We start from the raw sequence: 12,136 nt of genomic DNA, 5'->3' as shown, positions 1-12,136 counted from the left end.
AGATGGGCTCTGTTCCCCAATTCCAGAGTCCCTAGATGGAGTTTTTTGGCAGTGGGCAAAATTGACAGGTTTTTCCGTCAGAAACAGCTTAAGGAAATGCTTTTTGTTGATACGTTTTTTGAGGATTTTTTGTCTTTTCCTGAAGCATTTTTTTTTAGGTTTTTCAATGTTTTTTTTTAAGTTTGGAGCACATTCCAGCAGATCTTTTGGAAATCCTCCTCAGATCCTCATACGGACAGTAAAATGGATTTACAATGGAAATGAATAAAAAGCGTTTTTCAACCATTTTTTGGAGGTGTTTTTCTGGAGGAACCGCCTCAAAAATATGCTCATCTGAACGAGCCCTAAGGGTGCGTTCACACCAAGTTTTTTGGAGCCAACCTGCTCCAAAATCCTCCTTAATAAAGTGTTTCAAAAATGCTTGGAAAAACTCTTTTTATTCATTTTTATGGTAAATATGAGAAGTTTTTTTTTTATTTTTATTTTTCCAGAAGAGGTTTTGAAAAATAGCCTGGTGGAAAAAAAATCGTGTTACTAATTTGAAGTGGATCCTGATTAAATCCACTCCAAAGTAGACACTGTCCAGTCAAAGACTATGTGCACCCCACGTCTTCTTCAACTGCAAAGCCGTGGCAAAAAATGAACATAATACGCAGCAATGTAAAAGCGGCATCGCTGTGCACATGTTCAGTCTTTTGTAATCTATTTTAACCTCTTCAGGGTTTGCAAATTGTGAAGCGATTAAAAGAAGTGACATGTTCATTCTCTAGATAGTTGAGTATTTAGTATTTGGTCAGTATTTTACCTCAGTATTTGGAAGCCAAAACCAGGAGAGGAACAATCAAGTATAATAGAAACATGTCACCACTTCTGCATTTATCACCCACTCCTGGTTTTGGTTTACAAATACTGAGGTAAAATACTGACCAAATACTGAACGTGTGAATGTTGCCTTAGGGAGTGTGCACACAACATCCTTTCCAGGCTGCTCCACTAATCAGAGCTCATCTTTCATTTCGTAAACAGCTTTGGTAAAATGAAAGCTGCGCTGTGATTGGTTGCTATGGGCAACTAATCAGTTTTGCTAAATCCACCTAATTTTTTTTACATATTTGGGCAGATAATTCCTGTTTTCTGCCGTATTGCGAAGGAATCATCGGAGCTCCTATAATAATACAATGCAAGTGGAATTGCTATTTAAGCAATTTCCCAAAATAAAACCTTGAAGGCATAAGCTAAGGAACGCTTTGAGGTTGTCCAGTCCTGTATAGATATTTATGTGTACTATAGTGACAGACCCCCAAGCACTGTGAGCAGGAGGGGCTTGTGGCAATCTATTAGCACCCACTTATACACCCCTATATGCCATTACAGCTCATTTTAACACTACAGAAGGGGTGAGACAGTAGCCCTGTCAGGAGGCCAGTGCTCACACACTACTGAGTCACCATTCACTCAGGGCTTTCCTATGTAAGCACTGCAGAGAGCACTAGGGGAGCCCCAATCCTTAAAGACGGCCCCACTGCAAAGCACGCCGGGAATTGTAGTCTTTCACTCCTTTGGCAGAATAAGCATCAGCGAGTGTGTGAACTACGACTCCCGTCAGCCTCTGCGCGGCCGGGATTCTGCCGTCTCTACTGTCAGAGAGAACGATGTAAGTGGAAAGGGAAATGCGGCTGTGAGAAGACACGACACCGGGAAGCGGGGACACAGCTCTGCCTGCAGCTGGTGAGTGCCCACAGCACTGTACTTCACCCTGGCATAGGTTGGCATCGGCGGCACCAGGTGACAGTGACACTTTTTTGCTATACTGTTCCAACTCTCAGTGGGTGGCAGTGCTGCCATCATGTCCCTTTAAGATAAATATTGACCCCCACAAAATATAGGCTTCTTGATGTACAGGGTGCGGATTCATAGCACAAGTTTATCCCCCCCCCCTGGCTAATTTGGAAATTAGAGGGTTAAACTCGTTATTGGTAATATGTGAAATGGTGGAAAATAATTGTTTTTTTGCAACCTATGGCGGCGTACGGGCGCCATATTACCATTTACTTATATCGATACATCCGTTATTGCCTCCTAATCTTATTGCCATAAACAAAATCCAGTTCTCGAGCCATCTAGTCCGATCTGATCCTGGGAAAGCTGGGTGAGGCCGTATTTACAGATCCTCACCCAATTTTCCTAATAAATCTGCTGTAATTTACCTGCCACCTATATTAGTACAAATGTAAACAAGTGTACCTTTCAGGAGTCGGGGAAAGCTGGGTGACAACTGATTGACTGCTCCTGCATGGGTTGTCAGACGTCTTTTTTAAGATTATTGAATAAGGAATCTGTCTAGTTGTACAGCCGTGTTTCATCTACCCCTATATCAGTGCATAACTAGACAAATTTACCATTCAGGAGTCGGGGAAAGCTGGGTGATCTCTAGCTCCCAAATGGCTCCTCTCCCAGCTTTCCTAGACCACTGCAAAAGGTATTTTTCCAGCGATTTAGTCACGCCTCATCTATTCCCTCTATCATTGCATAACTAAGCTGTTTTACCTTTCAGGAGTCAGAAAAAGTTGGGTGATTTGAGTTCTCAGATGGGTTGTCACCCAGCTTTTCCTAGACTCCTTTGTAAGGAATCTGCTTTCTTATACAGCCTTACCTTAACAACTCTTATATCAATGCATAAAGATGCTAGTTTGTCTTTCAGGAATCTGGGAAAGTAGGGTGACAACTGATGTTATAGCTCTTAGATGGGATGTCTCCCATCTTTCCTGCATAAGGAAGCTGCCTTGTTATAAAGCCTTGTCTCACCCATGCCTATGTTTTTTTGCATAATTAAGCCAGTCTACCTTTCAGGAGTCAGGAAAAGCTGGATGACAATTGATTTATAGCACATAGATGTTGCCCATCTTTTCTAGACTATTGTATTTGGAAGCTGCCTTGTTATACAGCCATGTCTCACCCATGTCAATGTTTTTTGCATAACTGAGCCAGTCTACCATTCAGGAGTCAGGGAAAGCTGGGTGACAGCTCCTGGGGAAGCTTTAGTAGATGTGGTAACACCAACATGGATGCTACAACCTAAGGGTGGGAGATAGATGTGAAACTAGAAAGGGGACCCTTGTCCTGGGGTGTTATTGTATTATTTTGGGGAGTCATTTTAATTCAGCAAATGGTCTATGAAGAGACAGACCTGGCTACTGAGGGGTTAAGTGTCGTATATACGGGGTAATTCTTTCTTGAGGAGGGGGCCCAATTATGTTGTATGAGTTATTATAGGGTTAATCATAAAATAATGGTGCCAAACCTCACAGTCGGTATCACTAGGGTCGATGAGAGTCGCTTCTATACAGACCCCTGTGCGCGCTTTCTCCTCCATAGAGCTAAAGCAAAGAGGCTGCACCACTGAGACACTCATGACAACATGTCCCCCTTTCTGATTTTTTGTCAGCTGCTGTGTTGTCACCCAAATCTGCATCCTGCTTGGCAGTGATGTGTAAAGTTAGGGACATCGATGGATTTGGGGGACAACTTTGCACCGGAAAGAATTCAGAAAGATGTTATCAGAATCTCTCAGTAGTGCACCCTCAGGATTGGGGCCTGTAACATCAAAAAGTCCTAAAAATAAGTTATACAAATATGTTTTTCACACTTGTATTTCAAATTACTGGTTATGCCACTAATAACATGTATGACAACTGGGACTGGGAGTCCCACCTCTGGAACCTGATCACTGGACGGTGGTCCCAAGGTCAAAGATTGTGAATGTAGAGTTGGTCACGTGTGTGAGATAGACAATATGTGGCACAGTCATGTGCATGTGTGACCGCCGCTCCATTCACAATTCTCAGCATAAGGGGTTTGGATCACTGGGGGTCCAGCAGTCACATCCTTTGGAAGAGAGAAACTGGACCCCCAAACTATGTTCAGGGACGGCTTTATAGTTCCTTTACGTAAAGTGTCACTATAACCTATAAGATGCCTAAAAGTAGTTAGAATAGTAGACCAATGTACAGACCCCCCCCACCAATCATAGTTCGGAGATATGGAGGCACCTCTCTCTGTCCTCTGAAAAGGACGTCCCGGAGATTCTTCCTAAGGAACGTCGTTTTACTCAGTGATTCTCTGATGATCAGTGGCGCCACAAACATGGTTGGGTATCTGATCATGACAGTTTCACGTAGTTTTAAAGGGGATCGGTCAGCTATGTAATGTGACAGCAGTATGATGTAGGGGCAGAGACTCTAATTCCAGCAATATAGCACTTACTCTTCTGGGTTCAGCAGTTGTGATAGAATCATAGTTTTCTCTGCTGCAGATCTCTGAATGCTGAGCTCTGTATAACCCCGCCCACACCACTGATTGGCAGCTTTCTGAATACACTGTGCCTAGGCAGAAAACTGCCAATCAGTGTTGGGGGGTGTGATTGGACCAGGAGGCATGAGACACCTAGTCCTGTAGATCACTACTCCTTCTGATAAATCACAGATTTTCATGTAGTCTGGAGATCAATCTCCTGCTGATAAAACACTGATTTTATTGTAACAGCAAAACCCAGTGTAAAGTGACACATCGCTGGAATCATGGTCTCTGCCCCTGTATCATGCTGCTTTCAGATTACATAGCAAAACCTGCTGACAGATTCCCTTTAAGGGGTTGATTGATTGGCTGTTCTAAGCCTGGTCAGTGGCTTCTTTCTCCTGGGATTCCTATCAAGTAGCAGAATGAAGGAGATGCTGTGTCTCAAGTTGCAGAGCCAGAATTTGCAATGAATGGGCACCGCTGGGACATCACATCCCCTAGGTTCTACCAATCACAGAGATCGAACCCTTCCCCCACCGATGATTCAGTATTGATAGCCATCATTGCATGTCCCTTTAAACATAACGGAGCGCGCTGGGTGGAGGCAGCACGAGGCCTTGAAGCTTTCTACAGTATGACACCTGCACCTCACATTTCACATTCTGTTCTGTGTATTACTTCACTGTGTTTCCTCAGTGCATATGTATCATAAAAAAAGGATAATATGTATCACTATGTATCCGAAAAGGCAATCTGGGCTGACATGGACAGTATGTGTCCTCCTCACAAGAGTCCATAGGCCTCATTTATTTTCTTAGGCTGGAGTAGTGGGAATTTGGCATTTCATTGATAAAATTCACATTAAAAAGTAATAATATTTTTATTTTTTTTCTGTATTAGAAATACATTATAAAAAGTAAGTAAATGTCATTCAATGTCGCAGAATGTTTATATGCAGCCAGCAAGGGCATAACTATAATAGGTGCAGGGGGAGCAATCACACCTGGGCCCCAAATACTAGAGGCCCCTTTGCCGCATAGGAAAAGACCACTACTATTAAAGACCAGAGATAGTTGTGGGCCCTGTTGGGGATTTTGCATTGGGGGCACAAGCTTCAAGTTACACCACTGGCAGTCAGCCTCTGTATACGAGGAAAGATCCTATGGCGGGAACTGTAGGTATTAAAGGGGTAGTTTGGATGAAGGCATTCATGGATCAATGGTGGTGAACATCGCCTTTCAGGAATCTAGCTAGGTGGTGGTGGCGTCGGTCCATCATTAAGCATAGGTCATCAATGTGTATTTTTTGGTAAATCGATATTAAAAATTCATAGTTTGCTTTGAGAACTAGCTGAAATTTTTCATTAGCCTCATATATATAATATGCTCATGTCATTCTGTAGTTGCCATATTGGTTGGACCAGTCACTGGGCTACTATGAGCCACGGCAGCTCTTGCACAAGTCCTGCATACCCGTCCCCTGCAAAGTGTCATATCTCCACCTTTCCACCTGTGTCACACCGCCTGTATTTGTATAGTCATAATCTGACTAATCTACAAGAGGGCAGGTCACTGCCTTCCACAAGATCAACACATTAATCTTCTTCCGTCATAACGTTCTATGATCTGATTTCTATTTCTTTCTACTTTACAGCTCATCCCTAGCATTCATGTGATCTGATGAACTGTGGTTTTCTATCCCCACACATCTGCTATCACATACAGGAGGCTAATCTGTTTACTCTGATCAGTAGCGCATGATCCAAAACAATCAGCTGAATGAGGCTGCCAATATCTGAATGTCGCTGAGCTGCTGTATCAGGCACAGCTCCATGTGCGAACAGAGTTTATGTGCCTGGATGTCTGGTAGGAGCCGCTGTGTCTGGACTTTGGGGCTCACTGGGGTGCAGCAGAGCTACCAGGGTCAGATCTCCTCCAATTAAGTGGACAGGTCACTGCCTCCAACAACATCAACACATTAATCTCCTTCTGCTGTCATGAAAGTTTGTGAAACCCCCACTGATTAGGAAGTTATAGAATATTCTAAGGAATGGACTTCCTAGCCCTTTCTTTCCATGACTTGCCATTGAGCACCGCACAATCCCATTAGATGATGGGTCACACAATGGGTTTTTCTTACATTAATCTGATGTGTCTAGCCAACTAAAAGTGTACCTATCGTTTTAGATGATTTTTCAGGATAAGCTTTCTTGTGTGTACATGGGAATAACCTCATTTATGGCCATTATATGATTTTTATCCTTCATTTTCACCAGTTTTCTCCTCTGAAGGCTTTTTATAACTTTCAGTTGTCTGTGAGCTAGTGAGTGGAGACTAGCTGCTATTATGTCTCCAATTTGCAGCATACGTAGACACGAGGGATACCTTCTCTCCTATTTCTATGTAACACGGAGACGGTGGTAAATTATACAGTAGTGCTGAGCAGTGCAGCTGTGAATCCAGTGAGATAAACATTTACTAGAAATATGCAGCACCACATGTCTGTACTTCTGTCTGCTCTTCCTCTTCCCCTCTCCGTAGACATCTGTAGGCAGCTGTTTTCACCGAGATGGATTTTAGAGGTTTATCAGAATGAATGATGAGCTCGGGAGGCATTGGGAGGAGAAGTGGCTCATAAGCTGACAAAGAAGCAGATTTCTCTGATAAGATATAACAATGTTTCTTATATTCACTTGTACAGTTAATGTATGTAACGTTTGCAAAAAGACACTGACCATTCAAGTATAGGGCGTGAATTTCGTAGTTGCGGAGAACCCCTTTAAATTAATTTTCTTCTCTATTATCACTAGTTTGTTATATACATTTTATGACTGGTTTTATAATCTAACAAGTATCAAGTCTCTTTTATGGTAAAATAAACATTTTTTAGTGTGATTTTTATAGATACCAACACATTATAGTGATCAGCACTTTCATTGTGTTCAGCTGGAGGGTAATTGTAGAGGATTTGATGATGGAGAACATACTGCCATAGTTCATGAGCACATTCTTACTTTCGTGTGTTAGAGGGGCGGCTGAGGCCCCCATGTGAATCGCAGTTATCAGGTCAAAGCTCTGGGGACCTCTCTAACAAGTTCCTAAACTCCTGCCAAGAGCAGATTAGTTTTAGAAATAATTTTGGAGAATTTACTTAACCTTTTCATTGCAAGATATTTCATTTCTGCTTTATAAGAAAATGAAACCAATTTTACAGCAGTGGCCACAAGATCTGACTCCTGTACCGAGTAGCTCTCAGTTCTGGCACACAGAGGGATGGGATCTTGTACGCGATCTGATGGCTATGATGTCTATGGTTTGACTTCATGAGACCCCTTCTTTTAGCACATTTATACATAGTCTTAATTAGAAATATATCATTTTGCTGCTGTAAACTCTGTTCAGCTTCTTCACATAGCTAACTCTGCTGTTGCAGATCAGACAAATCTTTTGTTCCCTTCTCTCAATGATAAAGGGGTTGACTTTCAGACACAGTTTGTCAGGATATCCCTTGAATCCATTTTTCATGGTTTCAGAACGGAGGACGTAATCTTTTGAGGTTGTCCCCAAATTTTTCGTATTGTTAGGTTTTCTCACAGGATATGCAAATTTGTATTTGTCCTGATGGTTGTCTCCTATTTTATTTAGATAACTTTGGATGGACTTTCCTTTTAAGTATACTAGTCAAAACTAGAGCGTGTTAGCAAAACCTCTGATCCTGAGGAAGGCTCTTTTGATCTCGTGTGTCAAATGCAAGGTCCCAACCAAATTATAGAGAATTTCCGGCATGCTTGAAATGCATTTTGTACAAGATCAAGATCTTCTCATCATTATCGGAAGAAATTGTCAGAAAACTTTTAACGTTTCTGAGGTATTGTCCAGCAAGTCTAGGTGCTGAGCCCCCCCACCGAAAGATTTTTATAAACAGCCCATTTTCAGTTTTGGTGGAGACCAGGGCTTAGCTGAGTACTTCCGCCCCTTGGTCATTAGATGTTTGGATGTCACCCCATACCTGGGTCAATACGACTGATTGTATATGACCACCGTTGCTAGTTTGCCATAGGCATGTATTGTTTATATGGTCACATTTTCGGCTCACTCAGGATCAAACTCCTATTTTACGTTACACAACTGAGCTTTTCTGTCGACAGTCAGATCTGTGGCCAATAGAGATGAATAAGGACATTGCAGCACAGAGCGGAGTGGTATAGAGCAAACAGTACAAAAGTTCAGATGTTCTCGTGTCACACGAGGGAGGGCTGTGTAGACCAACTGTGGAGCAGTCAAGGTTGTGTACTATCAAATAGCGTGCACCGTGCTAGTCCACTGAGGCCAGAAATTCAACGAAGGAGAGGAAGTATATGATAAAATATTATTTATTGGAATTAATAGATTGTTTTAATGATCAATTTTTATTACCAATGTGTCAATGCGCATAAAACAAATAATCTTAGTTGATTCCTCCAATAGGTCCCAAGGAGGTGGGTGGAAAATGTCAGGGTGGTGTGAGATCCAGAGCCATTATATTTTAGGTACACTGGACATCCTCACTTTATACAGTGATTCAACATCAGAAAGGCTGTCAAGCAGCGTTGGGTGCCCCATTGAAAAAGTACAAATGTTTCCCAAATTATTTTGCCCCCCCCCCCCCTTCCCCAATCCATTAGAGAAGTGCCCATGTATAGTTTGTATCCGCCTTTCCATCCAGGACAGTTCCCACTTCCATGTTTGATAACATCTTGGTTCTTATTGAGAGATAAAATCCTATTGCCCATAAGAGAATTTGTTTGGGGTCAATCTAAACTAAATCGGTCAACGCAAAATGGGTACATGGGAGCCCATTAAGCTGGTTGGATACCCTTTATCATGTTCTATCGAATCATCAAAGAGGGTGTATAGGCTTCTTACTCTATGCACAGAGGTGTTGCGGATGTGGCTGTCGATCCTGACCTCTTAGACTTCAACCCGTTCTAACAGTGGAGGGAACACAGTGTAGGTTAGGGGACATATTTCCCTCTGATAATTTTCAACATATCTCCCAGCTACTCAGAACCGCAGCCACGTCACTAGGACTTCGCTATGCAGGAGAACAGTGAAAGGATTGCAGTGTTTCATTATCGTTGCGTGCCCTTCATACGCAGGATCTTAAAGGTCGGACTACTTCCAAACATGATGGCGTATCCTAGTATTATGCAATCACTGCATGGGATGGGAATACCGTTTTAAGAAGCATCTCAAGGAAATGCTTCTCAAACCTCTTTTGTGGAGAACATATGGCCTCTGCAGTATTTTTTTATAGACTCTGGAAACCCTGCCAAGTGTCAACCTTTTATAGTTTAGATCAAAAAAGCAAACTAACAGATACATATATGATAACGTGGGTAGTTTAGGTATCCTGTAAATATAACTTTGAGAGGCAGTTTGTCTTTTTTTTCCCCCTTAATTAACCTTTTAAAGAGTGACCACCACTAATCAGAGTCATTGTCTCTTATTGTTTAGATTGTTACCGGTGAAGCCGCACGGTGTGAATGGCCATGCTGGCAAAATTCCACAAACCCACAGCGGTTAATGACTGCGTGATTATGAGACAAAATTGTGCATCCATTAGCCACTCTTTAAATTAGTGAGGTTCAGATTTTGCAATGTCCGTTTTCGGGGGAATTCATCAAGACCAGAATTTCCTTACCCTTGGAGTAAGATATAGAAAATTCAATAAGACTCGCGCGCCTCTTTTGGGCTGCCTGTGCTCCAAAGTAAGTCCATTACTCCAGCTGCTTTTATTTACGCTGCTTTCTGACGTAAATTATAGACAATCTGTTGGACTGCGTGTAGTACAATTTTGCAAAATGTTTGCGCAGCTAGATCTCATTCGCTTTGCTGGTGCTATAAAACGCTACATTTTTTTCCTTGGCAAAAATGGACAAAACACAACAAAAACACACCGTGTGAACAAGCCCTAAAGTCTTGTCTGGTCAAACATCTTCTGAATAACCCTTCCCATTTCCTCTCCCCATCTAGATCTCCTTCAGTATCTCCTGCGGTTGTTTCGTACCTTCCAGGAAACTGTATTATCGTAGCCGTCCAGGGTTATTGATCTTGTACTTCTAGCTATTAGGAATAAGTGTTTCGTCAACCATCAGTTGGGCCTGCGTCTTCTCTCTGTATCTTTGCGTCATAATCGTTGTCTGATTGTTTTACATCTTGACTGACAACAAGAAAATGAAGCGAGAAGTAAGATGCAGGCATCACTTAGTCATCTATTTCTAATAATACTCAGAAATTGTCAGTAATGGCAAAGAGAGAACATTTTCATTAATGAATTTCCTCTGCTTAGAGCCATAGTGCTCATCCATCCATAGTTAACAGTCTAATAATCCATTTATAGAAAGCTAATAGCTTGTGTGCAATAGCTCATCCGGACTGGAAAAGACCTTTTTTTGGTAGGGTTAAAGGGGAGAAGGAAATTGCATATAAACAATTCCCCTAAATTTAGTTAACGTCCATAAAATGACCCGGTGTAGTCCCATCCTGTGGTCATGATTTACTCTCTTTGATCTGCCCATGTAGGCTAGCAACAAGAGGGGTCAGATGTCATAGGTGACTGCAGGATCAGACTACACTCAGGGTTTAATTGTAGTCTGTACCCATGGAAACAGATTGTTCTGTCTAGAAGTTTAAAATTTAAACAGCTCTGATCAAATGACAGCTGCGCTGTGATTGGTTGCCATGGGCAACAAAGACCGTTATTCTGTTTAGTCAGTTTTGATAAACCTGCTCTTTTAACTGGTTGGTGCTTCAGGGTTGAAAACTGATCAGGACGCGTGTATGTATTTCTACGCCGGCCGGGGCACAATCTGCAGCCAGAAAGAAAATGAAAGGAGACGTAGGGCAGAGTAAATAAGGCTTTGATCTTAAAATCGAAACATTTTTTATGGGGAAATATGAGAATTGTGCATGAGACTGATGCTAAATAGCAACTAAAAGTGACGACAGGAAGTAATCCATCTATTTGGTGTCAGTAAGGGTCTTAGTAAGACCACCAGTGAGTACGCCAGATAGTCGCATCACCAGAAAGCCCCTTAAGGTTTTCACACTGTTTTATCTGCTTGTTCAAAACTCATCTCAGTCGTTTCTTGTACTTCTCTTTTTTTTGTTTTTAGTACTCGCATTTTTGGTGGTGTGATTTTTTTTTAATTTTTTTAATGGGGTTTTATATTTTCTGCAGGTGCCATCCAAATGAATGCTGCATGTGAATACATATACTCTGGACAGTGAATATGAGATATTAAAGGGTTATTTCCAATGATTACTCATAGATGGGTGATGCTTCGACAGCTGGTATCTCACTGATCCATTGAATGTACTGCTAAAATACAGAGCCCTGTTCTTGAGATTGGTGAGATCCCCACCTATCTGCAAGTTCTTACCTTTTAATGTTACCAAGTTCTTCCTTTTAATGTTTGGAATAACCCTTTAAATTTAGCCTTACAGGAGATTGATGCTGACCTTACAAAGGTGTTGTATAGAAAAAGACTTTGAAAAGCCGGCCTCTTGGATGACAAGTCCGATGCCTGTCACCGGCGGCTTCTCCTAACCCTGATCCCCTTGATTAACAAGTATTATTTTTTTTATTTATTATGCTTTTCTTATATAGCACCATCATATTTTGCAGCGCTTTACAGATATTGTTATTGCTGTCCCCATTGAGGCTCACAATCTAAAGTCCCTATCAGTATGTCTTTAGAGTGTCGGAGGAAACCGGAGAACCCGGAGGTAATCCACGCAAATAAATGGGAGAACATACAAATTCTTTGCAGATGATGTCATTGGTGGGATTTGAACCC

General features: G+C 41.8%; 1 protein-coding gene across 3 annotated transcripts in view; it reads left to right on the top strand.

Moving 5' to 3' along the window:
• Nucleotides 1-1,581: 1,581 nt before the first annotated feature.
• The window catches only part of MIB2 (MIB E3 ubiquitin protein ligase 2), a 90,974-nt gene continuing 80,419 nt past the window's right edge, over nucleotides 1,582-12,136 (top strand). For 2 of the 3 annotated variants that reach the window (XM_073656832.1, XM_073656828.1), the window contains exon 1: nucleotides 1,582-1,728. The gene's annotated coding sequence lies outside the window, so the exon portion shown is untranslated. Of the gene's footprint in view, nucleotides 1,786-12,136 lie in introns of all 3 variants that reach the window. The other variant, XM_073656829.1, reaches the window with a different exon arrangement.

Source organism: Phyllobates terribilis, unplaced genomic scaffold (genome assembly GCF_046119375.1).
Source record: "Phyllobates terribilis strain yellow unplaced genomic scaffold, ASM4611937v1 Scaffold_12__6_contigs__length_324123572, whole genome shotgun sequence".
Taxonomy (NCBI): Eukaryota; Metazoa; Chordata; class Amphibia; order Anura; family Dendrobatidae; genus Phyllobates; species Phyllobates terribilis.
The sequence above is the reverse complement of the archived record's forward strand: the minus strand, read 5'-3'. Positions and strand labels throughout refer to the sequence as shown.